Raw genomic sequence first — 27935 nt, 5'->3', positions numbered from 1 at the left:
CATCCTAATGGCAGTCCTCTGAGATCAGAACTAGTATTTCCCTTATTATAGAGGGGAAACCACTGAGCCGCAGCCACTCGGCCATGGTCACACCCTGGTGAGCGTCAAGCCGAGCCCAGGATCCAGGCATCAGAGTCTAAGCTCGTGGTCATGGTGCTGTCAGGTTATCTAATTTCAAATAAAATTACATCCAAAATAATTTTTCTCTGTTGTACAGAAAGAATGAATGTGAAACTTCATGTGCTAGTACTTAAATGTTGATAAAACTTGGAGAGCAGGGAGCTTTGTCTATTTCAAACACCAGAGGGTCAATTAAGCACCAGACCCAGCGGGTCACAGACACTGCTGTGATTACAGCAGCCCAAACGGTGGATTACCATGTGGATCTGCCTACCAAGTCTGCTGAAACCTACAATTTTTAATCAATGTCAAGGAATAACCTATTTTAAGTTAATCATATGATAAAAAAATAGAAAGTCTGAAATAAAAAGTCTTACCGTTTCTCTAAACAATTTTCCATATTTGGGGACACTTTTATTTTGTTGTTGTTGTTTTGCACAGAGAAATTGACTTCATTAATGGCTGATGGCCTGGGACTCCCTTGATTGCACTTCTGATTTTGTCCTTTAGTTAAGTTATTCTATTTATTTATGTTTAACAGGGGAGGGGCTGGAGGCAAATTAAGGCAAGTCTATTTTTGTTTAGTCTAGTTTGCACCTGGGGCTATAACGCTTCACCACCCTCCCCTCCCTTTTTCTCCTCTCCTACCCACACCCTCTCCTGAGGGTGTACAGCACCTGCAAAGAAGTAGCCTTAAAAAGAGAGTATTTAGATTATTTTCAAGATAAGCAGTTTCAACGAAGTGTAGAGGTAAGAGAATTGAGGCTGAAAAGGCTGGCTGACTTGCATTGGCCGCCCAGTTTACAAGTAGCTGGGCAGGACCCAATGCAGACTGTTCTTCATCGTTACCTGATACCGCCTTCCAAGTTCATTGTGACAATGCCTGACATTGCTATGATCGTCTGTGTATGAAGAACATGTACAGTCCGAATCTCATGCCTTGTTTTCTCATGCTTCAATAAGCTATGCTAGAAATATCTCGCTATGGAAACCATGCATCTTACATCCTTGTGCAAAATATTCTTAGAGATCACTAAGAACTTTAAGTACGTTATTAAATTAGGTGATACTGATGCTTTGTATCTCTCCTTTGTCTACTTGGGGATATTTTGTTTCTTTGTCAGTGACTTTAAAGTTTAGCTTTTCCTTATGTGTAAGACAGAGGTATTATCATTCTCATTCTGAATCGTGGAAGGGGTAGCCAGAGGAGTAAAATTATGAGCCCCTGGTCACATAGCTTGCAAGAATCCATGGATGTTTAATTCCAGATATATGCATTTCTCACTCTCTGATGTTGACTCAGTGTGATTATAATCCAAATATATTAGATCCAGAGCCCGCTTACCCTGCTATGGGGAGCAAAATTTACCACCCAAACACGTGTCTCTTGGCAGCAGGATTAATTTAGGTTGATTATTTTTAAGAAACAGAAGACATAGGAAGTCTTTCTTTTTACCTCCCCCTTAGCTGCCTAAAGAATTTAGAAAAAGGACTGGTTCCTGGAACAATGTTATTATCAGAGATACTTGCAAAGAATATGGGTGAGGGGTGGTAAGTGAGGGCCTGGAGATCAGAGTGCATTCTGTGTCTCATTGTCTCTGCATGGTCCAGCAAATGTTTTTTTTCATCTCCGTGTCAACTGCCTTTTTCCCCTTTGAAGTCCCAAACCATTACCCCAACATCTTCTTTTGTCATTAGCAGAAGCTGGTATTTAAAGTGAGAACTTTGGCCATTTTGGCAAGTGACTTGGTTTTCCTGGGTCTCTCCCATGTATATATGCCATTAAACTTTGTTTGATTTTTCCCGTTAATCTGGCTCATGTCAATTTAATTCTTAGACCAGCCAGAAGAACTTAGAAGGGTAAAGGAAAACTTCTTCCTCTCTGACAGTTTAGCCTTTTGTTTTGCAGTTATGTGCATTTTCCACCTTCAGCATAAGAGTGTTCATCTCTAGAAGTTCTATTTGTGTCTTTTTTAATATTTTCCATGTCTGTACTTACCACGCTCCTCTTTCCCCTAGCTTTTCAAAGATGTGGAATACAGTTATAATAACAGCTCTAATTTCCTTTTCTACTATTTTATCATCTGTCATTCCTGGGCTGGTTTCATCATTATGGGTTCTGTTGCTTCTTTACATATCAGCTAATTTTTTATTAGATGCCAAACATTGCGAATTTTACATCATGGGGTACTGGGTATGTATTGCAGTTATACTGGTTTTTGAGCATTATTCTGGAATGTAATAAATTATTGAAAATAATTTGGTTCTTTCAGATCTTACTTTAAATCTTTGTTACGTGGCACCAGACCCAAGCCTGGGACTTATTCTGGCCCACTACGGTTGCGTTTGGGTGCTATAACCAATGTCCGGTGGATGATAAGATTTTCCACCCTGGCTAGTGGGCAGTAAAATTATCTTTGCCAGTCCTGCTCCCTCCCTTGTGGGCTTGGGGCTGTTCCTTCCCGGCCTCGGTACTTTGCTCACACCCATGTGCAGACCTGTGCTTGCCTGAAGCTGTGAGATCCCTGGCAATCTCTCCATTTGATCTTCCCTCCCTGGGACTCTGCACGTGGCCATGGGGCCTCCTGACTCCCAGCCCCTTCTCCTCGGCTCTGGGCTCCCTGCCCTGTCCTGTGATCTGGGAACTTTCTCTCTAGGCAGCAGCTGAGACAACCTTTTCTCCATCCTAGGGATCACTGTCTTTCATTGTCTGATATCCAGTGTCTTGGTAACCATTGCTTCATGCATTGTGTCAGTTTCTTTAATTATTTCAGTCAGGAGATAAATCTGTTCCCTGTTAGTCCATCTTGGCCAAAAGAGGCATTTTTTTAAAACAAAAAAAGATCTTTGGTCAAACATTCACAAAGCATATATCATCCCTTCCTTCCTTCCTCCCTCCCTCCCTTCTCCCCCTTCCTTCCCTCCTTTCTTCCTTCCCTCCTTTCTTCCTTCCCTCCTTTCTTCCTCCCTCCCTTCCTTCCTTCCTTCCTTCCTTCCTTCCTTCCTTCCTTCCTTCCTTCCTTCAGTCCTTCCCTCCTACTTTAGCAGGAGGCATATTGTGTCTCATCCCCTTTCCCCACTTACCTAAGGTACTGTTATGGGCTGAACTGCATCCCCCCCAAATTCACATGTCAGAGTCTTCACCCCCAGAACCTCAGAATGTGACTCTATTTAGAGACACACTAACTGTATCTTTAAAGAGGTGACTAAGTTAAAATGGGGTCATATGGGTAGGGCCCTAATCCCATATGACTGGCGTCCTTATAAGAAGAGAAGACTAGGACACAGACACACACAGAGGGCAGACCATGTAAGGATACAGGGAGGAGAGGGCTGTGTACACGCCAAGGAGAGAGGCCTCAGGGGAAACCAGCCCTGCTCTGAGAGAATAAATGCCTGCTGTTTAAGCGGCCCAGCCTGTGACATGTTATGGCAGCCTGAGCAGACTAATGCCGGTGTCTTCTCTGGGCCACCCTGGGATTCACTCCCCTGCAGTCTTACCTGTGCCGTTCCCATACCAGCAGGCCTACCAGTAGCAATGTGGAAAGCTGGTCAGGGTGGGCTCCCTGTGTTCAGCCGTGCCAGGTTGGGGGTCCCTCCCTTACCTGGGGTTCCCCTATGGCAGCGCCCTGCTGGGGATTCTGTTCAACGTCCGGTTTCCACAGCCCAGATTTCTGGCTTCTGCTCTGGCCCAGTTTTTAATGGATCCAGCCTCGCTTTGATGCCCCTGCCTTTCGGAGCCCATGAGCTGACCAGGGTTTGTGGGGCGTGAGGCTTGTGCCATTCAGAGAGATCTTCTCTTTAAAAAGGATGACACCAGCATGAATACAAAATCACAAATTCAAAATTAGGTGCAAACTAGAGTTTATTTAGAATGAGAAAAGAAATCACAACAAAAATTTAAAAACGGGGCAAATGCCATACACATTTCTTTCAGTTCAGTTTCTTGTAGTAAGAATACTTACTTCTGATCGCATCTGAATTTTAAAATTCAGATACAATAATTTAAACAATATAAAAATTAATCTCAAATTACACATTAACTGAGCACAGTTTTTACGTGCCGCTGTGTTGGTTTGGGCTACATAACTGTATTCTCAAATGACTCCTACAGGAGACCAGATATCCCGCCTTCCTGTGCCTTTGTGGAGGGGTTCGTTGCTGGAACTCTGATTTCTCAGGCTTTGTCTGAGATCCTGTCTGGAACTGCCAGACTTCATTCGATGAGACGTGTCTGATATTCTGGAACATTCTGACAGGTCAGAGTGTGTAAAACGGGAAGCTCACACACAGACAGTGCCTGCTGTTGGCGATGATACTGCAGTTTGGGGCTGTCATCGAGAAGCATGAGACTCCAGTTAAAAGGCTAAGCCGTGTGTGTGTTTGTTTATAATTGTGCCCACTGTAGAGTTCAGTCTGTTCCTCAGAAGGAGGGGACTTCTGTGCAAACGAGCAGGAATCGCTCGTGTCTGATGTCCAGGAACCAGAGTGTGTCTGTGGACGCTCTGAAGGTTTGCATGCCTGCTTTCCCTCTGGATATTATGGACCTTGTTTCTCATCCCCTTCCTGCAGACCTCCTGTGAGAGGCACCTTGGGAAGACTTCATGTCTCTGAGTGACTTCTGTCCTTCATCTTTGTGTCCAGATGCCTGGAGAGAGGCACCATGGATGTCCTACATAGATTTTGAAAAGCTATTCCTGCTTTGGGATGGCTGGCAGTGACCTAATTGTACAGGACCCAGTTGTCACCTAATTCGAACCACACAAATGCATCCACTCAACCTAGCTTACGGACCCAGTTTATACCATTTCCTGCCCCTCTTTACCTGAACCGCCCAAATGCCCACAGTCCTACCTATGCTGCTGACATTGTAGAAGTGTGCAGAAGGGACCGGGGGGTGAAAAGAGACAGTATCCCCAACAAGTGCAGTTAAAATAGCTTCCTTTGCAAATTTTGCCGAATCCAAATCTATAAGTCAATGAGCGTCAGCGTGTTGTGAGGGCCCTTCTCAGGGTCTTGGAAGGGGCCCGAGCAGGGACAGATCTCTGAGACTGACACTTTATAAGCTGCTCGGTAAATCTGCCCTTGTGCCCATTCCCCACCCCAAGGGACAAAAGTCCAACATCTAGCCCCATCGTGTGCCCTACTATAGGGAAACTTTCAAGTGCAATTGTGTGGAGCACAGATACCCTTCCACTGGACTTGACACTGACCCTTTCTCAGATCCTTGAGCCTGGGACCTCCTGCCTCAGCCTGCACTACACCCCCGCCATCTCCCCCAACCTGCCGTCAGTGACCCTGTTCTCATCCACCTTGTTGGGACTGAAGACTTCTAAACACACTTCAAACAAGGCAAGATGGATACAGAATGTAGTGACTCTCTGGAAACAAGGATTATTTTCAGGATCAGTTGTATGTGTCAGAGCCTTGGCGGTTTACCAAATACCTTCACATCATTTTCCTCCCAACCCGTGCAGCAACCCATGAGGTATGTGAAGCATGAACAGTCACCCCCATGGGTCTTAGCTCAGGTGGCTGTAACATATCACTGCCGACTCGGGGCTGAAACAACAGGCACTGATTTCTCACAGTTCTGGAGGCTGGAAGTGCAAGGTCAGGACACCGTGGTCAGATCCTGGCTTTCAGATGGCTGTCTTGTATCCTCCTGTGGCAGAGAGAGAAGAAGCTCTGGTGTCTCTTCCTTTTTTTATAAGGACACTTATCCCATCACAGGGTCCCCATACTCATGACCTCATCTAGCCCTAGTCACCTCCCAGTACCATCTCCTACCTACTCCTACCTACTCATCTCCTACCTACTCACCTCCTAGGACCATCACACAGGGAGTTAGGGCTTCAACATATGGATTTGGGAAGGGGTGGGGGAGGGGAGAAACATTTCAGTGCATAACATTATTTTACAGATGGAAAAATGAGGTCCCAAGCTTGAGGAAGGACTGACTTAAATTCCGGTACTCTGACGTAGCCACCAACTCCACAAGTGCACCGTGGAGACCCTTATGTAGGATGTAAAGGCCCCAGGGAGGTATCTCTGCTTTGTTGGCTGAAGGACACCAAGCTCCTCTACACAGGTGTACTCCATGAATGCATCGTTACCTGTCAGCTGGTACGCGGCTCACCTCCACCCCAAGAGAAGCACCTCCGTGAAACATCATGACTCAAACCGTCAAGTGTGCGCAAACTCTTCATCAAAAATAATTTTCAATTCTCAACTTCATATCGTTGGGGAATTAAAAGTAATTTTTTTCTTCCCATATTTGTTCTTCCTAATATAATAAATATGTCATCTCATTTATCGTTTCATAGAAATTTCCAGTGACCCATTTCCCAGAAATTCACTTTGCAGTTTCTCTGCTTATGTTCAATGTTATTCAGCCTACACTTCCTGAAAAACAACATACATTTTCAAATGTGTCATCTCCAGGCTCATAAAAGGAATTTAGCCTTTGGCTTTTTTCTTTTTTCTTTTTTTTTTTAAAGTACATAAAAAGCTTTAGTGTTCCAGGGAACATTTCTATGAAATTTCATAGAATTTGAAAACAACCAGAATTTATATCTTCTCTTAGAACTATCAAGTGCATCAAATACAGCACACACAAATCAAGCCTATAAAAATAAAAATAGATGGTGTGTATGAATTTGTTGCAGGGATAACATGAAAGGTGTGACTCCGTTTAGGAGAAAGAAGAGACCTATATGGTTAAACTCTAAACGGTAACATGCCCAGGAGGGTGTTATATATGACAAGGAGACCAGGTATCACTAAGAATAAGAATACATGGAAACGTGGGGATGTCAAGGAACTCATGCCGTATTATCATGGCTTTGCCCATTGTAGCGTCCCAGAGATGCTGTCCCTCTAATTCATGCTTTGAAGTCTGATGTCCTCATCAGTCAAGGTGAGACTTCTTCCCCTGTGATTTCTGCCAAAGTAGGTAAATAACCTTCCACTTCCGAGAAAAGCCTCTCCTTCCCCTGGCCCCCAAAACATACCTACCTAAGGAGTCATTCCTTGTCTCCTATAGACTCACCAGGTCTTTGGAATTCTAGGGCCAGGAAATGCTAAGGAGCAGTGTACTCAATGAAGTTGAGCCAGTGCTGGATTAGGTCATAGTAAACAGGCTATTTTTCGGGAGAATTTACCGGGCATTTAATGTGCTCTGACATACAGCGGAACATTCAAAAGTGGGATAATATAGAGCACAGGTAGCTCCTGGTGGCCACTGCGGGCCTCACTCTGTGAGCCAGACTCATATTCAACATCATGTGTTTCCAAGCTGGGCTTGATGTTATATTTTTCATATGTTTTAATATAACTTTTCATATATTTTGATGTAAATGAAATGCAAAGATTTATATAATATAAATAAAATATAAGTTGAAGAGAGATTTTGAAATACTTAACAGAATAACATTTTTTTCATGTTTTAATATAAAAAATATACAGATTTTTTAGTTTATCTGATGAGGTAGAAGTGGTTTTCCTCGCCTAACAGATTAGAAGATACGTGTAATACATAGGTTAAAATGACAGTAATTAACAGATATTTTGGGGCAGATACTGTGAGGTTGTGCAGACATCCTGTCTCCCCTGACAATCTCCCCACTTTTGGCGTCATCAGTGGATTTTCCTTACTGTCATTATTAACCCGTGATGCTCTAATGCTGATCTCCTTTTTCCCTCATTCCTTCTGTTTATTAATTGGGATTCTTCTGTTAGGAAGATTTCTTATTTATTTATTTATTGTTTATTCAACCATTCATTTATAGCAGTGTGCACTCATGGGTGTTTATTTTATTCTTTGGGTTTTATTTTGTTACTTCAGTTGTACCAGCCTTGGCCATTGGGAAGTCTTTCAGGTTCACTTGGGTGTCCTTTTAATGAGGGCTTTTTGTTTGTTTGCTTGTTTTAGCAGTACCTCACTGTCTGGTATGACACGATGCCCCAGACTCTCCTTAGATTTTCTCTGTACCGGCCCTAGCGTCAGCCACTGCTCTGAGGGGCCCTGGTTCCTTTACAGGAGAGTGGGGTTATAAACCACAGTTAGGATGAGACAGGCTGGGACCTGGGCCCCTTTGCTGCAGTGCTGCAATGCTTGCACCTGGACAAACCTCTCCTTCAGCAACAAAATACAAAGAAACTATATGGGACTAAAAATAACTGCCTGCATGCACAGTTGAGGCAAATTATGGACAAAAAGATACAAAAGACCAAAAAACTCAACTACCACTTCTGAAGAGCCAGGAGCAAAAACAGGGTGTCAGAAGCAAAAGCAGGGTACTGAGCATGCCCCCTGCGCACAGCACCACCAAAGGGGTGGGCAAACCACCTAAGCTCGACCCCTGGACACACCCCTACCCTCACCCCATATAAGGAACCAGCTCGCCCCCACCTGGGGGAGCCGGCAAGGGAAACTGTTACTTGCTCTCTCTCCCCACTGCTGCAGCAGGGGCCCCAGTAAAGCCTTGCCTGCATTTCTTGTCTGGCCTCTGGTCAATTTCTATTGATTGGGGAAGGTCACGAACCCTGGTTGGTATCAAGGGCACAGGGTGTGCTTGCTGTTCCTGGGCTGTCATTGTGTCTAGAATTTCTCGGCAGACAGAGAAGTACACGTATGTTTACTCACCCATGTACACATGTCTGTATTCATTCCAGTACATGTACATATTTGTACATGCATATATACTGAAATCAACATGAATTCACACTGTTGTTTCTGACCCAAATACGGCACCACATCTTCATTCTAACTTCCCTCCTTGGTTACTTATAACTTCCTGATCTGAAGGTAAAAATCCTGGACTCTCATTACTTACAAAATATTTACTATTTTGTTCAACTATAGTCTACACGAAAGTTGTTTCAGAATTGCTAGAAAATACCTGGTGAGAAACAGTTGTACCCGCTAGTGTGTTTGTATTTACACTGTAGTTCCTTTGGTATCTGCCTCACAATGTCTTGTGACTCTTCCCAAAGTTACTTAGGTCAGTTCCCTTCCCCCACTCTTTAGTGTAGTGATGACATACAATCAGGGTTCCCCTAATATTCTAGTTGATCTTTCATAAAACTTTGCATACTTTGGTAACTTAAATCTTCGTGGTATAGAGCTTATGGGTTTTGACAAGAACAGTCATGTGTCAACCAACACAATCACCCACACACAGAGCTGTTCCCTCACCCTAAATTCCCTGTGCTGTCCCTTTGTAAATAAACCACCACTGGCAGCTCCTGACAACCACTCATCTGTTTCCTTTGCCATAGTATTTTCCAGAAGGCCATATAAATTGAAGCATATAATAGGTAACCTTTTAGGTCTGGCTTCTTCCGTTCAGCAAAATACATTTAAGATTCATCAATGTTGTTGCATCAGTCAACAGCTTGTTTTTTTGATCGCCAGCAGTCATCCATTGTACAAATTCATCAAACCTTGTTTACTCGTTCATCTATTGAAGGATATTTGAGTTGTTTTCGTATTTGGGCAATTATGAATGTTGCTGCTTTAAGCTCTTGGGTACACGTTTTTGTCAGAACATAGCGTCCACTCTTCTTGAGTAAATATTATGAGAGGGTTGCTGGGTCATAAGGTAAGTACGTGTTTGCTTTTATAAGTAATTCTCAATGATTTTTCAAAATGACTGTATAATTTTGAACTCACAATAGCAATAAATATTCTTATTGTTCTATATCTTCATGACCATTTGATATTATCAGTATGTCTTATTTGAGACATTCTAATGCCACTGGCATTGTGTTTTTAATTTGCACATTGTCGTTACAGATTGACATATTTGGGTCAGAAACAACAGTGTGAATTCATGTTGATTTCAGTATATATGCATGTACAAATAGACATGTACTGGAATGAATACAGACATGTGTACATGGGTGAGTAAACATACGTGTACTTCTCTGTCTACCGAGAAATTCTAGACACAATGACAGCCCAGGAACAACAAGCACACCCTGTGCCCTTGATACCAACCAGGGTTCGTGGCCTTCCCCAATCAATAGAAATTGACTGTAACAGAATGTAACGATTAAAAGTATTGTGTATATTTTCAGGTGCTTATTTGCTATCCATTATCTTCTTTTGCGAAGTATTTGCTCTTATAGTTTGCTCATGTTTAAATTTGAGAAGTTTGTTTTCCTATTGTTGAGTTTAAAGAGTTCTTCTCATATTCTGGAAACAAATCTTTTATTAAAAATGTGATTTTCAAATACTTTCTCCTTTGGTATGTGGCTTACCTTTTTACTCTCTTCAACACATATTTTGCAGAGAAAATGTTTTTAATTTTATAATTTATTGTCTATGTCAAATATTTCTTTTACAGATCATGTTTTTGATGTCACATCTGAAAACTCGTCTCCAAACCCAAGGTCACCCAGACTGTCTCCTATATATTCTTCTAGGTTGTACGGTTTTACATTTTACATTGAAATCTATGATGCATTTTTAGTTAATTTTTATACAAGGTGTCAGATTTCTGCTGAGCTTCATTTTTTTTTTACATAGGGATGCTCAGTTATCCCCACACTATTTGTTAAAACAAGTAGTCTTTCTTCACGGACTGGTACCGGGGTGTGTGGCCTGTTAGGAACCACAACAGGTTCAGCAGGAAGTGAGCGGCAGGCGAGAAAGAGAGTGGAGCTTCATCTGCCGCTCCCAATCACTCCCCATCGCTCTCCATCGCCTCATTACCACCTGAACCATCCCACCCCTCCCCCTGTGGAAAAATTGTCTTCCATGGAACCGTTCCTTGGTGCCAAAAAGGTTGGGGATTGCGGCATTAGACTGTCTTTACATCTTTGCCAAATTTTCTTTCTGGGCTCTCTATTCTATTCCACTTATCTACATGTCTATCCTTTCACAAAAAACCCACGATCTTGACTACCGTAGTTTTAAAGACAGTCTTGAATTTGGGTAGTGTGAATCCTCCAGCTTGGCTCTTTTGTAGAATGGTTTTGATCCTGCGACTTTCTTAGCATTTCCATATACACTTGAAAATTAACTCGTTGCGGACTATTACTCAGCCATAAAAAAGAATGAAATACTCCCATTTGCAGCAACATGGATGGACTTAGAGATTCTCATACTGGGAAGTAAGTCAGAGAAAGACAAATGTCATATTATTTCACTTATATGTGGAATCTAAAAAAAAAAGGGTATAAATGAACTTATCTACAAAACAGAAGTACAGTTACAGATGTAGAAATCAAACTTATGGATACTGGGGGTAAGGGTGGGAGGGATAAATTGGAAGATTGGGATTGACATATACACACTACTATATATAAAATGGGTAATTTATAAGGACCTACTGTATAGCACAGGGAACTCTACTCGACACTCTGTAATGGCCTATATGGGAAAAGAATCTAAAAAAGAGTGGATATATGTATATGTATAACTGATTCACTTTGCTGTACACCTGAAACTAACACAACATTATAAATCAACTATAGTCCAATAAAAATTTAAAAAAAAATTAACTTGGTATCTACAAATGAAAAAAACCTTGCTAAGAGTTTGAGATTCTGATCGTGTTTGAGTTAAATTTATAGGTAAAAATTTATAGGTAAAATTAGGGAGAACTTAAATATTAACAATATTGAGTCTTCCTAGAAATGAGCATGATTTATCTCTCCTTTAGTTTAGATATTTTTAAAGAAATTTCTTTCATTAGAGTTTTCAGTTTTCAGCATACAAATCCTTCTGCTTGCTTTAGCCTAACTTTGTTTCTTAAGGTGGAGTATTAGATTACTGATTTCAGATTATTTTTCTTCTCTAATATAAACATCTAAGGCTATAAATTTCTCACTAAGCACTGCTTTAGCTGCCTTGCACAGATTACAGTATGGATTGTGTTTTCATTTTCATTAAGTTCCGAGTACTTTTTTGGATTCTACATTTTTTTAGTATCATGATTTCTGGCTTAATTCCATTCATTCCATTTATATGATATCTAGTCTTTAAATTTGTTGAGAGTTGTTTTATGACCCAAAATATAATCGATCTTGGTGAATGTTTCATGTGCACTTGAATCATAATGTATATTCTGCTGTTTTTAAGTGGAGTATCTTGTTAATATCAGTTAGGTCAAGTTGGTTTATAATATTGCTTAGGTTAGGCATATCCTTACTGATTTTTTGCCTATGCATTGTATGAAATATTGAGAGAAGTATGTTAAGTTTCAAAGTATAATTGTGGATTTACATATGTCTCCTTTCAGAACTACCCATTTTTGCCTTATGTGTTTTGAAGTTCTCTTATTCAGTACATATATGTTTAGGATTATTTTATTTTTTTGTAGAATTGACACCTTTATTATTAGGTAATTATTACTTTATCCCTAATTAATCTTTTTTTGTCCTAATTTCTACTTTGTTTGAGATTAATATAGCTACTCTAGTTTTATTTTATTTAGTATTTGCATGGTCTATCTTTCTTCATTCCTTTACTTTTACTTATGCCTTTATATTTAATGTGAGTTTCTTGAAGATGCCATGAAGATAACTTTTAAAAATCTAACCTGACAATCTGTTTTTTGAATAGTGTGTTTGTTCACAATGTTCACATTTAAAGTGCTTATTGATATGATTGGAGTAACCCCATCTCACAAGCTGTTTCATAAGCCTTTGTTTTCTGTTTCCGCTTTTTCTGCCTTCTCTAGGCTTAACTGAGCATTTTGTAAGATTTCATTTTGTCTCCTCAATTGACTTATTATTTAGTTTTTTAAAAAAACATTTTTTAGTGGTTTCCCTATATTTAAAAATGTTTGATCTTATAAATTTTGCCTGAAGTAGTAATCTTATGTATAGAATAAGGTCTATGCACAGATATATTAATAATTACATTGTATTTATAACAGAAAACATTCTAAAATTCTGTAAATGTCTAATCACATGTCAAAAGTTGAATCAATTGTGGTACACCCTTTGATGAGACGATTACACAATATTACAAAAATGATTACATAGCAGTTGGAAGGATGGATTTAAACAAAAGTACGTGAAACAGACATAGACAAAGACACATGGGTTGAAACCCTGGCCTACTTACCAACTGTGACATCTCAATCTCCTTATCTATAGAGTCAAATAATGGCATATTGTCTCACTGGGTTTACTGGTGGGGCCCAAACGAATGACCTACAAAAACCCCTACACATAATGGTGGCTCAGGGATTGGAGAGAACATGTATTAATTTGCATTCTTTCTATGTGAAATGCATTGTGGACTGGAAAAAAAGTGTTGACGAGTCTTTTGTTTGAAACTTAGCTTTACCACTTATTAATTATACAATCTTGGTTAAGCTTTTAAATTTTTCTGTGAGTTATTTTATCTAAGTGGAAACAAACCACCCACTCACAAGGTTGTTGAGAAGATTAAATAAGGTGATAAACGGTCTGACATAAGATTGGGCACAGAGCAGGAGCTAGTTTATCTCCTCAATGAGCTTTGTAGAAAGAATATATCCTTTTCCTTTCTTTAGGGCACAGATTCTGTAGGTGCTGATCACAAACACAGGGAGTTAATAATGACTTTTGTTTATTGAATTAAAAATAGTACTATGATTTGCGGAGGGTTTGTTATTTACCGGGTTCTTGATACGTATATGAGAATTTCATGCCAGACATAACTACAAAGAAACAAAAACAATTAAACTTTTCTAAGTAGAAAATGATAGTGCTAGAGGTTGGGTAGTGATGTAGGACCCAGTATTTTAAGATTTAGGATAGTTTATTGCAATGGGGTTTACTGCAATAAATCACACATATTCACAGAGGCCTTTCAAAGCAATCTTAATGAAAGTCATTTCTCCACTTGGAGAGGAGTGGAGGCTAAGACACTTTGATGTGAGGCTGTGAACAAGAGTTCAGCTGAAGGAAGTAAGGCTGCTCCGCTTTGGTGAGCACAGTCTACAAAGAAATGTGGCCTCATTCATTTTACCTCTTTTTTAAAGAAATAAAAAACACAAAACTAAGGAAGTTTCTATCTTTCATTTACTTACTTAAATGACTTAGCTTTGTCACATTCTCTTTTTCTTGCACCTGTGCTTTAGTGGAAAAGATATTGTCTAAAATGAAGACGGAAGAATACATTCTGTATTGCCCCATTCATACAAAATTCTAAAAGGAAAACTAGTTTATAATGACAGAAAACAGATCAATGGTTACCTGAGGATGGGGGCGGTTGGAGTGAGGAATGAGATGAAGGAGAAATTACAACGGGACATGAGGAAACTTTGGGAGGGCACGGATGTGTTCTCTGTGTAGGTGTCGATGGTTTCAGGAGTGTACATATATGTCAAAAGCAATCAAAGTGTTCACTTTAAATATGCAGTTTATTGGATGTCAATTGCACTTCATTGACGTTCTTAAAAATATATAAGAAAACAAATAAATAAGTAAAATGGAAAAAATAAAATAAAATGAAGATGGGAATTCTCTGCTCTCAGTCCGGCTGGGGGCTGAGATTTTCCCAAGTGAATAAAAGGACTGAGATGCTGAGGGCATTTGCCCGCACCTGGTAGCAAAGACTTTATCCGTTCAGAGTGGAGAGGCAAATGGGGTGGTTTTTATATGAAGTGCAATTGCCAATTTACTTTTTATTAAGTATCAGGTCTTTTGAAAGATATAATTTATACTGGACGGGATCAGTTCAGTTGTCTTTGCTGGTGATTTAGTAACCAGAGGACAAAATATGATGTTGCATTTTATTGTTTAAGCATGGGTAAAAGACCAAATGAATACTTTAACAAGAGTGTAATAAGATTTTTACAATGAACAGGGCTTTAGTGACTAAATTTTCTTTACAGGTACATTAATTTAAAAAGAAAAAATCCATCTCATTATCAGAATGGGTTTTTATATACATGTAGAAAAATGAATGTGTATGTATATGTTCTAGGCGTATAAATGTTTATTCAATTTATGTGCTTGAGAAAACTCACATCAGCCTTATGGGGTTGGGGATGGTAGTTGGGGTGATATGTACTGAGTAACTAAGACTCCAAAAATAATTTTATCTGTTTTTAATCCAGTTAATGAGAAGAAGTCTTGTAAGTATTTTAATTTGAGCTAAAGAGTTGAAGTTCACAGCAGGACCCTTCGGAGTTGGAGTAGCAGCTCCGTGGTGTCTAGCAGTGAGGCCTCAGGAGAGCTGCCAAATACTTGCTGACCTTCATGTTGCTTCTCTAAAACCAGGGAAGTGATCTCTACCAGTTTATTGTGAGAGCTTTTTATGCCATAACTTTCAATGAGCATTTAAGGAGGTTTCATCAGGGCATTGTTAACTTCAGACTATTGGATTCTTACTGGATTCAGGTCATTACACTTGTATAACTACAAGTTGTTAGTCTATTGATGTCTGTGCCTATGTAGCCTTTATGTTCTTTCATGTAGAACATTTAACCAATAACAGAAGGATATTGGAGACATGGGAGAAGGGCATTTACACACAGGGTATCCATATTTTGGACCAAAGCCAGGGAGGTGTGTGTGTGTGTGTGTGTGTGTGTGTGTGTGTGTGTGTGTGTGCCCACGTGCATTTTTAGCCAGAACCACTATCAGGAATTTTTTCTTCCATCAGGAATAAGAAAGCTTCAAAGTTCTTTTGGAGTTATACAAGATATTGTTAAGTATAAAAAGCAAAATGTAGAAAAGTTTTAAGAGAACGCAACCTTCTCTCTGTATGTTTGTATTCTTTTATTATGAGCGAGAAAAAACACAGAAGGCAGAATACTAACTGGTTAATTGAATAAACTGAAATTAGACTGGAGAGTTGAGACAAAGTTGCAGAAGGAGAGGGGAAGAGTAGAAGCGAACCATCAAAGAAAATGGAAAACATCAACCTTAGACTATAAATATAATCTTGGTTTTATTTTTGCAATTATGCAAACTACTATGTGCTTACATACACAAAGAAATTTAATATAATAGACCATGACAAACCTATCCCTTTGACACAGAGCTCTGGGAAGCCCTAAGGGGACAGAGATAGAGGCTGTCCTAACAAATGCAGAGCCCAGATGGAAAAGCCAGAGAATGAAGAACAGAGAGGTAGGTGCCTGGCATTGTGAAGAATTCACTAGGAGTAAGTCTGTCTCTGTGGAAGCGGAATTTTCAGAGTCTTGGTAGGGATAAAAGCTTTTGGCTTCAGATAGCTGACATCCACCTGCAGACCAGAGAGGAATTGTATCAGTGTGGAATCCAGATGAGTGTCGGCTATACTTGCACAAGGCAAAGAGAACGGGTAAACAGAACAGACAGGAAAGGGACTCTTTTTTGAGACATGCCTGCCTGGAGACAGTGCTGATGGAGAATTTCCTCCAAGGTCTAGGGAGATTTCATCTGAACAATAAAAGAACATGAAAAACTTTTAAATCTAATGCACCTTTCCTGAGTCAAATACATTTGCTTTAGAGGATTTAGTTCTGTACTTTGTTTTATCAATACACATTTGTGAGGATATTTGGATTTACATGGAGGTCAACGTTCTGTTCACTCATTTTTCCTCTTGCCTCTTGACCTTTCTTCTGGGATAATCTTCCTTCTTCACAAGTACCTGCATTAGAAACTCCTTTAATGTAATATTTTGGCAAACTCTTTCCATTTTTTTTTTTTTTTTGACTGCACCGTGCGGCATGCAGGATCTTAGTTCCCCCACCAGGGATTGAACCCCTGCCCCCTGCATTGGGAGAACTGAGTCTTAACCACTGGGGAGGTCCCTCTTTCCATTTTTTGATTATATTTAAAAGTCTGTATTTTATTCCTTGAAAGATAGTTTTCTTTGTACACGTACTAGGTGGACAGGGAGATTTCTCTCACTTCTGTCTGATATTATTTGAATGTTTTCTTTCCTCCATGGTTGCTATTGAGAAATCTGTATTTACCCTGACTTTTATTTTTTTGGAAGTCTTCTGTTTTTCCTTCCTGGCTACTTTGTAGAGGTCTTCTTGTTTTCTGTAGTTGAAAAATAATATGCTGGTAGCAGATTTCTTATTATTTAATTTAAAAGTATGCACTGATCTGCAGCATCCTGTTTTTTATTGGTTCTGGACAATTTCTAGCCTTGAGATTCTGACGTTACCGCTCTTCCATTTTCACTCTTCTCTCCTGCTAGGACTGCTCAGATCTGTGTTAAAATGCAACTGTCATCAGCACTGTTCATCAGACTCATCCAGATGACTGCTTCTGGACGCCTGGCTTGCCAGGAAGGGTTGCCCTTCCTGACCTTTGGTTGCCAGGGGCCACGTGGTGCACTCCAGTCAACGGCCTGTAGGCAAAAGTGATGCGTGCCCTTCCAGCCTGCAGATTTAATTGGCAGTGGCACCCTTCCTTCTTCTACCTGGAACTCTTCCTTCTTCTACCAACGTGAACAATGCTCCAAGTTGTGGCAGTTTCAGTAGTGGAGGTGTCAGAGGAGGACGACACTGTATGCAGGCCTCTAAGGAAATCAGGATGGACTTGTCGAGTGAGCAGGAAATCACATTTGCTTGTTTCAAGGCAGCGAGAGGTTGGAGTAATTTGTCACCATAGTTTTACTAAACCTGGCCAAGCCAAGAGACCCTCTCATTATATCATCCATATCCGTTAATGCCTATTTTCTGTATTTCATCTTATTCCATGTGTTTCTCTTACTACAGCTTTCATTTTGCTAATTATTACTTAAGTTGTACATAAATGAATTTAACAACTATGGGTTTGTTTTTTCTTTTACCATGTGTACTTTTTCTAATACTCTTATGTTGATTAATCATTTTTAATCATGCTGTTTATTTCTTCAAATATATTGCAGGTGACAATTCTATATTCTGTATCTGAAAATCCACAACTCTGTGGTCCTTAGGGATATAATCTCTTATTTGTTGTTTCTGTTAATACTCAGTCCTAGTTGTTTGCTTTCTCCTGGGTTTTGTGAACTTGGATTATAAGTTTATTGCTTAATCTGGGCAGTGGGATCCTTGTAGACCTAAAGTACAGGTCAGAGAAGCATTCCCCCTCCTCACTCTGCACGAGGGTCTTGACTCAGCTTTCTGGTCAACCTTGTCCTTCTCCATAAGGCTAGCTCCCAGACTTAGTTTCTTGTTTGCTGTGAACATCTCTCCCTCCCCGGGGAACTCAACCTCTCCTGCTCTCCTGGCCCCCTGCAGCTCTGGCACAGTCAATCTCACCTCCTTGATGCTTCAGCATCATGTCATTAATGTGTTGTATGTGTGTGTGTGTGTGTGTGTGTGTGTGTGTATGTGTGTGGTGTTTGCTTTGTTTGGAAAAGGCAAGAACTTGGGGATCTCCCTTAGTATTTGAAAAAAAGAAGGCAATATTTCAGATTATGTCTATACTTCACTGCATTGCTCCTAGAGAACTAGAGACTTTTAAAAAAGAAACCTTCAGTGTGATGTAATTGACATATATATAAAACAATTCAATAATTTTGTTATATGTTTATGTGCATAAACCCAACACCACCATCAAGATGATGAACACCTCCATCACCCCGATATGTTCCCTTGTTCCTTTTGAACCACCCCCCACCTCTCTTCTTCTTAGGCAGCCACTGATTTTCTGTTACCATCAATTACTTTATATTTTATATAATTTTACAGAACTGGAATCATACACTATGTACATTTTTGTCTGCCTTCTTTACTCCATATAATCATTTTGAGATTCATTCGTGTTGCTGAGTTGTATCCCATTGTACGGATATATCAGACTTTGCTTATTCATTCATCTGTTGATGGACATTTCGTTGTTTACAGGTTTTGTCCATTACAAATAAAGCTGCATGAACATTCCTGTATATGGACACATATACGATTTAATTCTTCTTGGGTAAATTGCCTAAGAACTGAATGGCTTAGTCTTGTAGTAGTTGTATACTTAACTTTATAAGAAAAAGGCAAACTCTCTTCAAAGTGGCTGCACCATTCTACATTCCCACCAGCAGTGTAGGAGAGTTTCAGTCCTCCCCCCAATCCCCACCCCACATTCTTGCCAACACTTGGTTTGGGCAGTCTTTTCAGTTTTAACCATTCTAATAGGTGTGAGGTGGTATCTCATCGTGGTTTTAACCTGTATTCCCTGATGATCAATGATGTTGAGCAACTTATCACATGTTTATTTGTCATCTGGACATCTTTATTTGACAAAGTGTCTATTTGTATATTTTGTCCCTTTTTAAAATTGAGTTGTTTGTTTTCTTGTTATTGTGTATTGAGATTTCTTTCTATATCATAGATTCAAGGTCTTAATCAGGCATATTTTTGATAAATATTGTTTCTTAGTCTGTGGCTTGTCTTTCCAATCTTTAAACTCATTATTTTAGCTCATTTAATCCTTTTATTCTTTTAACTTGTTCAAAGAGCTGAAGTTTTTCCTGTTCATAAAGTCCAATTGATCATATATTTTATGGATTATGCTTTCACTGTTGTATCTAAAGACTCTTTGCCTAACCCAAGGTCAGAAAGATCTTCTCCTATGTGTTCTTTGAGAAATTTTATAGTTTTAGGTCTTACACTTAGCTCTCTGACTAGAGGCTTTTGATTCTCATTTTGCTGAGTGACTGTGAACAAGTCACAACATTGAATTGGATCCTACTTTCCTCAAACATGATAAGTGGGTTGGGAATGAGGCAGTTGATGGGAGAGCAAGATATGGCAGAGAGAAGCTGAAGGCAGATGGGGACTCAAAGGTAAACCTTGTGCTGTCCATTCTTCTGTTATACAGATTTTTATAGGGGAGTATAAGCGACTGTTCACAACAACAATAAAAACATGAAAACGACTTGAAGAACAGTACAACTTCAGAAAAAAAAAAACCCTTAAAAAATCATAATATGCATTTTTAGTGTACGAACCAGCTTGAGTATGTTTACCCCCCAGGCAGGGGATGGGCGACTCCCCACCTGAGCTTCCTGCCTTCTGCCTATGCTCTTTAGAATGCCATCTGAGCCCTCCCTCCAAGCAACCTCCCTGAACAGGTAAACCCAGATACAAATGCCTCACTCAGGAGGGTTCCTCTTTAGTCTTTTCTACAGGACTGAAGCCATAATCCAGCAAAACCCACTCTGAACCCTTACAGCCCTCCTGCAGCCTACTGTCTGCTGGAGTGTTTCTCAACCGGGATATTAGAATCATTTATACTTAGCTATTTCTGTTTTCCAGAAGAAGAAGGTGGGAGGGGAGGGGGAAGGGCGGAGGAGGGGAGGGGGAGGGGAGGGGGAGGGGAGGGGAAGGGGGAGGGGAGGGGAAGGGGAAGGGGAGGGGGAGGGGAGAGGGAGGGGGAGGGGGGAGGGGGAGGGGGGAGGGGGAGGGGGAGGAGGGGGAGGGGGAGGGGGAGGGGGAGGGGAGGGGGAAGGGCAAGAGGAGGAGGAGGAGGAGAGGAAGATGAAGAAGTAGTCTTGCCTCCTGCCTGCTTTATTCCAGAAGGAGTTTAAAATTACACCACGAAAATGTGAAGGCGGAATTTACCCAGTTTTGTCTTTCTACAGGGTGCCTTTCACTGTGGTTGTCACTAACGGGGGTCTTTGACTGTACTTATGTGACGTGCAGGCTGGACCCTGTGCTAGGTAAGGGACAAGGCGAGGGGACAGTTTTATCCTCTCTGCTAAGCAGTAGCCATTGGATGACCTAACAGCCACCCACAGGAGAGTCATCTCAGACAATATCTATTTTAGAATTTAGAAAATCAAAGCTCTGAGAGCTCAGCTAACTTGTTCTGGGTCATGCAGAAAAATGGCATAGCTGGGGTCCTGAACTCAATCACCTGGTTCCAAATCCACGCCTGAATACAGAAAACATATCAAAACCATAGAATTTATTTTCCTTTGACTTTTCTTTTTTAAGGACTAAATTCTTGGTAACAGAAAGAGCACTTCTTATGGAATCAAAGCACCAAGATTCGAGCTCTCCTATTCCATTATTTTGTTGTGTGAGCCTGGAAATGTACTTCCTGTTTGTGCCTTAGATCATTATAAAATAATCTTTAAATGTACTCTCAAGCATGTAACCACTGGCATACCTTATATGAGACAGCCAAGCAGATTATTTTTTAAATAATCTCCTCCATATGTGACCAAGTTCTTTTCACTTGTCACAGGATAATCTGTAATAATGATTATTTTCTAGATTCATTCTTTAATGATAAAACAAGTAACTGTTTAAAAAAGAATGCTTCTTTTTACAATGCATTCCTCAAATGCAGTAGCATATTGAATATATGAACTACAATGAGTTCTCATGGAATAAAGAGACCACACCGCCCAGGGTGCACCCTACTTTGCTCTTCTGTTAAATTTTAAACACAAATAAGAACTCCAGGTGGTCACGCAGAATGAAAAAATCCAAGCAAGGCGGGCATTTCTCTGCCTTTTCGATTACTGTGTCATCGGTGCCAATTCAGAATGTGCGGTTGACCCCTCAGGAGCGTGTGGTCCTCAGGGGCTGGGCACATGCCTTGTACTCAAATTGAACTTGAAGGATTTCTAAGCCTTACAAATTGACTCCAGAAATGAGAGCTTGTGGCAAAATCCTCCAACCATGGAACCAACATATTTGGGGGGAGGAGTATTTGATCACTTTTAGAATTGCCCGCAAATGGTGATAATAATAACCAGACTGACTTTTATTCAGTTTTATTGTTGGTTTTTTTTTAAGTTTTCTCCAGACAATGCACCCTTTATCACCTGCATGCGCCCTGACCTTGGTATAATTTTGCACATGACCCACTTTCATATAATTACATTTTGCTGGAACTCTGTGTTATTGGAGACCTCACAGGTCTGCTTTCTACTCCTCTGGCATTGGGTGAACAGGAAGCTTCAACTCTAGGACTAGAGATGACTTGCAAATCAACTTTTCTCTTCACAGAGGAAGGCTCATCTTGACACCTGTAATTAAGAGAAAGTAGGGAATTCCCTGGTGTCCAGAGGTTAGGACTCAGTGCTTTCACTGCCAGGTCCTGGGTTCAATCCCCGGCTGGAGAACTAAGATCCCACAAGCCACGTGGTGTGGCAAAAAAAAAACAAAAACAAGAGGGAAAGTAGACTTTTAAGTGCTCCTGACTAAAAGAGAAGGGTCCTTACCTTGTCTTTCTTCTAGCAATGCTTCAGACTCAGCAAAGGTGAACTGAACATTGACTTTGCAAACTTCACCACTGCTAACCAACAACCTCTAGATATGCAGGGCGCTGATATTTATTGAATAGCTACCATTTGCATGGTCTGTCATTCTCTTTTTATGAGAGTAAGTGGAGGCCTTGGTTTTCAAGGACTCCTGGTTAAGAACACAAGAGATGGCCCAGACATCCAGATGCCAGGTTGCCTTGAAGTCCAGCGGAGCTCATCCACATTTACAACGATGGCCAGGCTCGGGTGAAAACACACAGCCAGCACAATTCAACTCAAAGCTGCCCCTGGAAATAGCTCTGCTGGCTTCAGGGTGTGGTGCAAAGTGTCGATTTAATCTACAAAGCCTCTCTCCTGCTCTAGGCCAGAGGAGCCACCGCACCCAGTGGGAGAGGCGCCAGGGCCCCATTACTCAGACCCATCCTCCCGGAGAAGCATAGTCGACAGCTGGTCCCACCGGGCACGTGGGCAACGTCATCCAGGCCCAGGTCCAGGCCCTGTAGGTCACCCGGACACACCCCGGGGAATGCACACTTCTCCTGGTGACATCTCTCATGGAGCTTGGAAGGGATTTCGTGTGTGGGTGGGTTTCCCAGGGAATTACTGACGCAGGCACACTTTTTGCTGCCTGGATACGTGTGTCTTTCTCTGTTAGGCTATGACTCTACCTGGTACAGACATCATGTAGCTCTGGGCCTTGATTTTATCTGTGTCCCTGTGCTGATAGGCATGGCCTATTTTCTCAAAAAAAAAGAAAAGATTGTTAAGTTGAATTAATGAAGTGGTTACTTTTTTTTTAAATGTGTCCTTTGAGAACTCTGAACCCATTTTGATCTGGCCTGGGAATAAATAGTAACCACCACCGGCCACCTCCACCTCCCAGCTTGTTCATCTCCTGAGCAAACCTGTCAGGTTATTTTCAGCATTATTTGTAACAATTCACACTAAAACGATAGGCAATAGTGATATACACATTGTTTTGGGGAACATTGAATCAACTGGTCATGCCCCAAAGGGTGCAAAACCTAAAAATAGCAAGCGAATTCCTGGACACAGAACAAGCCGTGTCTGACTTCAGCATCTGGGATTAGCCATCTCTTGCTGGAGAGGAACTCTCCTGTCCCTAATTCACAGGGACTCCGTTGGCCTCTGTCAGCAGGGCTCATCCTCTGGGCCCATGGTGGGACCAGTGCAGACAGGCCCACCTACCCACCACGAGGCTGCCTCAGATCCACACAGGGTCGCCAGCTCAGGAGAGCAGGAACTGAGTTGCTGTTGGGTTTCCCTTGCTCCTATGTGTCTGCTCATGTCCTGATATTTACTTATAGCATTACCAGTTTAATTTCTGAAACTCTGAGTTTCAAATTTGGGCTTGAATTTGAAAATTAAACAGCCTCAAAAATTAACATATATACACTGCTATATATAAAATAGATAACCAACAAGGACCTACCATATAGCACAGGGAACTATACTCAATATTTTGTAATAACCTATAAGGGAAAGGAATCTGAAAAAAGAATATATATACATACATATATACGCATATGCATATACATATATATGTATCTGAATCACTTTGCTGTACACCTGAAACTAACACAACATTGTAAATCAACTACACGTCAATAAAATAATTAAAAAAATTTTTTTTTAATTTAGAAAAGGTGAATAGATAAAAAATGCATCTTATGTTCATTCTGGCAACTCAATTGTTATAGACAAGAGAACACTTAAAAAAAATAAAAACACTTTCATTCTGTTCAAAAATTGTCTTAACTGTATTGAAAAGAAAGCCTTATTTAAGCAGAAGGTTAATTCCAAGTAACTTTACTTACAGACTATGTTCATTTCTAAATGGCGCCATTATAAAATTATACAAACAACTGCTGGGAAGTTCTCTAACAGCAAATGATTGGTTTTTTTTGTTTTGTTTTGTTTTGTTTTTTAAGATAAATAAGTTTGGAAAAATTATCTGTTCTCTGGAGAGGTGTGTGTTTCTCATTTATTCTTCTCTCATTTTACTTGATGAAGTGTCATATTCTACCCACAAAAGTCCATTTTAAAAGCATCTTCTTTTTCAGAAAAATATTTATTTAAAGTAGAAAATTCAAGTGCTATAAAATACTATCCCGGTACAAGTGTGTTTCCTCTCTTCTCTCCACACTGGGTTCCAAGCTCCCCCATCACTGCCCCAGCTTCCTCTGTGTCCGTTGGTCCAGACATGACTACACAAGCATTGACGTGACTGAGTGAATGTGTTGCTCTACTCTTTATTTGAACATCCGTGGGAGCAGAAGTTTGACACACTTTTCTCATTTAGCTTCTTTCATGTGATAATTCTAGGGGACATTTTGCTTCATCACTCGCAGACTATTTTAATGACTATATTGTGTTTCCTTGTTTCAATGAGCCTTAATTTAATTAACTACTATTTATAATCTACTGCTGAGTGTTTAGGCTGTTTTCCAGTCATTTTCTACCCCACAGAATTCTACTACGAATGCGTGTATCTCTCTGTGCCTGTGTGAGTATGTATGTGTCCACATAAGTCCTTAAAAGTGGACTGTCTCAGACAAAGGGGACGTATGTGTGTTTTCTGCGTGGCTAGAATTCTAAGGTCTGGTTGAACTGCCGATGTTGCCAAATCGATGACCAAAAGGTACACTGTGTACTCTCACCTACTAAGCATTTATGTAGAGATTCTTGTTTTCCAATAACTTCAAAAGTAAACTGCATTACCAAGCGTGGTGGTGTCTACAACTTGAGAGGAGAATTTTGCTATTTTGTTTTTGCCAAATAACTCCTTAATTATAAACAAGGTTGGGTCACTTCATAAAACTTTAAGTGGCCTTTGGGTTTCCTTGTCTGTGAATGTTCTTTGCTCATTTTCCTGGTTTTCTCATCCCCCATCCTTTGAATATTTGTAACGACGCGCCACGTGCAGACATTCTCTCTCTCTCTTTTCCCCCTTTCTGCCACATCTGGCAGAAAAAATGACAACATGCCTTTTATTTTATGAAAATGCACGTTACAAAGAATCCTTGCACAGTGTTAGGAGTGACAGGGGCCTGTGGTACACCTGGCATAGAGTACTAGGTTACTCACCTCTGCTCAGTTCAGGCATTTCAACTTTGTAAAGGTTATTTTTCAAAAGGCCAGACTTGTGGTCCTGGATGAACACAGTGACACCCAAAGAAAACTCTGGAAGGTAGTAGGAAGGCGGTAAGCTAGACTGGGACCCCAGGATAGCAGGAAGAGCACTGTGGCAGGATGTCTGGTCCCCCCTCACCTGATAGAGGTGCCCCTCTCCACCCTAGCAACAGAAGGTGGCCCAGGTGGGTGCATTTCTCACCTGGACTGATGGGAAACCCTCTCAGATCATCCAGCAATCCAGACACGACCCCCGGGGAGACTGATGGGGAACCCGGAAGCCAGGGCTGCCCTCCTTCCCTCCTGGATCCAAAACCCCTTTTCTACTGGAGAGGCCAGGGTGGGCAGGTGAGAGAAAGGTCCCATTCCCAGCAAGCAGCCTGGTCCAAGGAGCCTTTGTTCCCCAGCCCAAGTCCTTCACGCTGCTCAGACATGGGAGGGGTGGGCAGCTGGTGGAATCCTATTACTTCCTTTCCTTCCAGATAGCAGGCCTGTGGCTAACCCCTCCCTTCCTTAGGCATCACGAAAGTGGTGAGGAGGAAACCCAGCCATCAGATAAACCGAGGACACCAACCAACACAGAAAATCTCTGCAAATTAAACTTGCATTAGAACCACAGCCCGCAAAGCAGGCCAAGAACCACATGCTAAACCTAACCAGAGTGGCTGCCTGTTAAAGTGAAAGGTTAAATAGGATCCAGAGTCCGCTTACATAATAGACAAAATGCGCAGGATACAATAAACATTACCAAGAACAGAGAAAATCACAGCATGAATGAGAAAAAACAATCCACTGACTCCCACACCAAGATGAATCAGTGTTTGGGATTGTCTGACAAGGGTTGTAAAGCAGCCATCAGAAAAATGCTACAACAACCTATTGGAAATCCTCTGGAAAAAAATAAAAAATAGAAAATCTCAGCAAAGAAATGGAAGTTATTAACAAAGAAACAAACAAACAAATAACAACACAAACAACAAAGAACCAATTATTGGATGGGCTCAAGAGTAGAGTAGAGACAACAGAGTATAAAGCTGATAAAATCAGGGATGGATCAATAGAATTCAACTGACCTGAACAACTGAGAGTAAATAGGCTGGAAAAAATGAACAAAGCCACACACGTTAGAGAAAAAATCAATTTAAAAAATCTGGTTTTCCCCAAAATCAGTAAAATTGATACTTCTAGAAACATCAGCAAAAATAAAAAGAACACATAGATCACCAGTATCCAGAATAAAATTGGGGGTATAACACTACAGATTCTGCAGCCATCCATAAGATAATAAAGGAAAACTGCAAACAACTTTATGTTCATACATTGCAAAGTTTAGAACAAATGAACCAACTTTTTGAGAACCACAAACTACCAAAACACAACCAAGATGAAACAGAAAATCTGAGTATGCTTATAACCATTCAAGAAATCAAATTTGTAATTAAAGGCCCCTGAAAAAGCAAGCTCCAGGGCCAGATGGCTTCACTGGAGAATTCTGCCAAGCATATAAATAAAGATTCACATAAATATTACAGAACTTCTACAGAAAATAGTAGACGATGGAATACTTCCCAACTCATTTTTTGAGGCAGTATTACCCTGATAGTAAAACCAGGACAAGGCAGGAGAGAGAGAAAGAGAAAGTCCGGGAATGGGGGGAAGAAGAAGGAGAGGAAAAGGAGAAGGAGGAGGAAAGGAGTGAAAGAAGAGGGAGGGAGAGAAAGAGAGAAAGAAGGGAGGGAGGGAAGAAGGAAGGAAGGAAGAAAAGAAAGAGAAAACTATAGACCAATGTCTGTCAGGAACACAAAACTCCTCGACAATACCTTAGCACAGCAACATACCAATGTCTCAAAAGAATTACACACCATGACCAAGTGGTATTTATTACAAGTATGAAAGGCTGGTCCAACATTTGAAAATCAAGCAATGTAATCTCCCTATTTCGTCAAGCTAAAGAAGAAAAATCATATGATCCTGTGAACTGATGCAGAAAAAGCATCTGGCAAAATCCAAAATCATAATAGAACTCTCAGCAAGTTATAAACAGTAGGGGGAATTTCCTCAGCTTGGTAAAGAATATCTGCAAATTACCTACAAGTAACATTATACTTAATGGTGAAAAATTTACTGATTTTTTTCCTTAGGTTTCAGAACAAGGCAAGGGTGTCCGCTCTCACCACTCTTATTCAACATAGTGGTGGAAGATCTAGCCTGTGTAATTAGGTAAAAAATAAATTAAAAAAAAAAGAAAAGAAGTAAAAGCACCCAGATCAGAAAGGAAGAAACAAAAACGTCCCTATTGCAGGCTGCCTTGTTCCTGGGTGGCCTCTCAGGGCTACTGGTCCCCAAGGTGCCACATCATGAATAACTCCATCACTAGATTCCCTCCACCCTGACGTGTACCCTAGAGATCAGGAGATGCCCCGAGCACCAGCTTACATTCTGGAGTAGGCCTGACAGGATATTTGTACAAATGAGGGGTCTTATCCCCCAAGATGGCCACGGAGGGTCACAA

The sequence above is a fragment of the Balaenoptera physalus genome (genome assembly GCF_965194825.1).
Source record: "Balaenoptera physalus genome assembly, chromosome: 8".
Taxonomy (NCBI): Eukaryota; Metazoa; Chordata; class Mammalia; order Artiodactyla; family Balaenopteridae; genus Balaenoptera; species Balaenoptera physalus.
Note: the sequence above shows the minus strand (reverse complement) of the source record.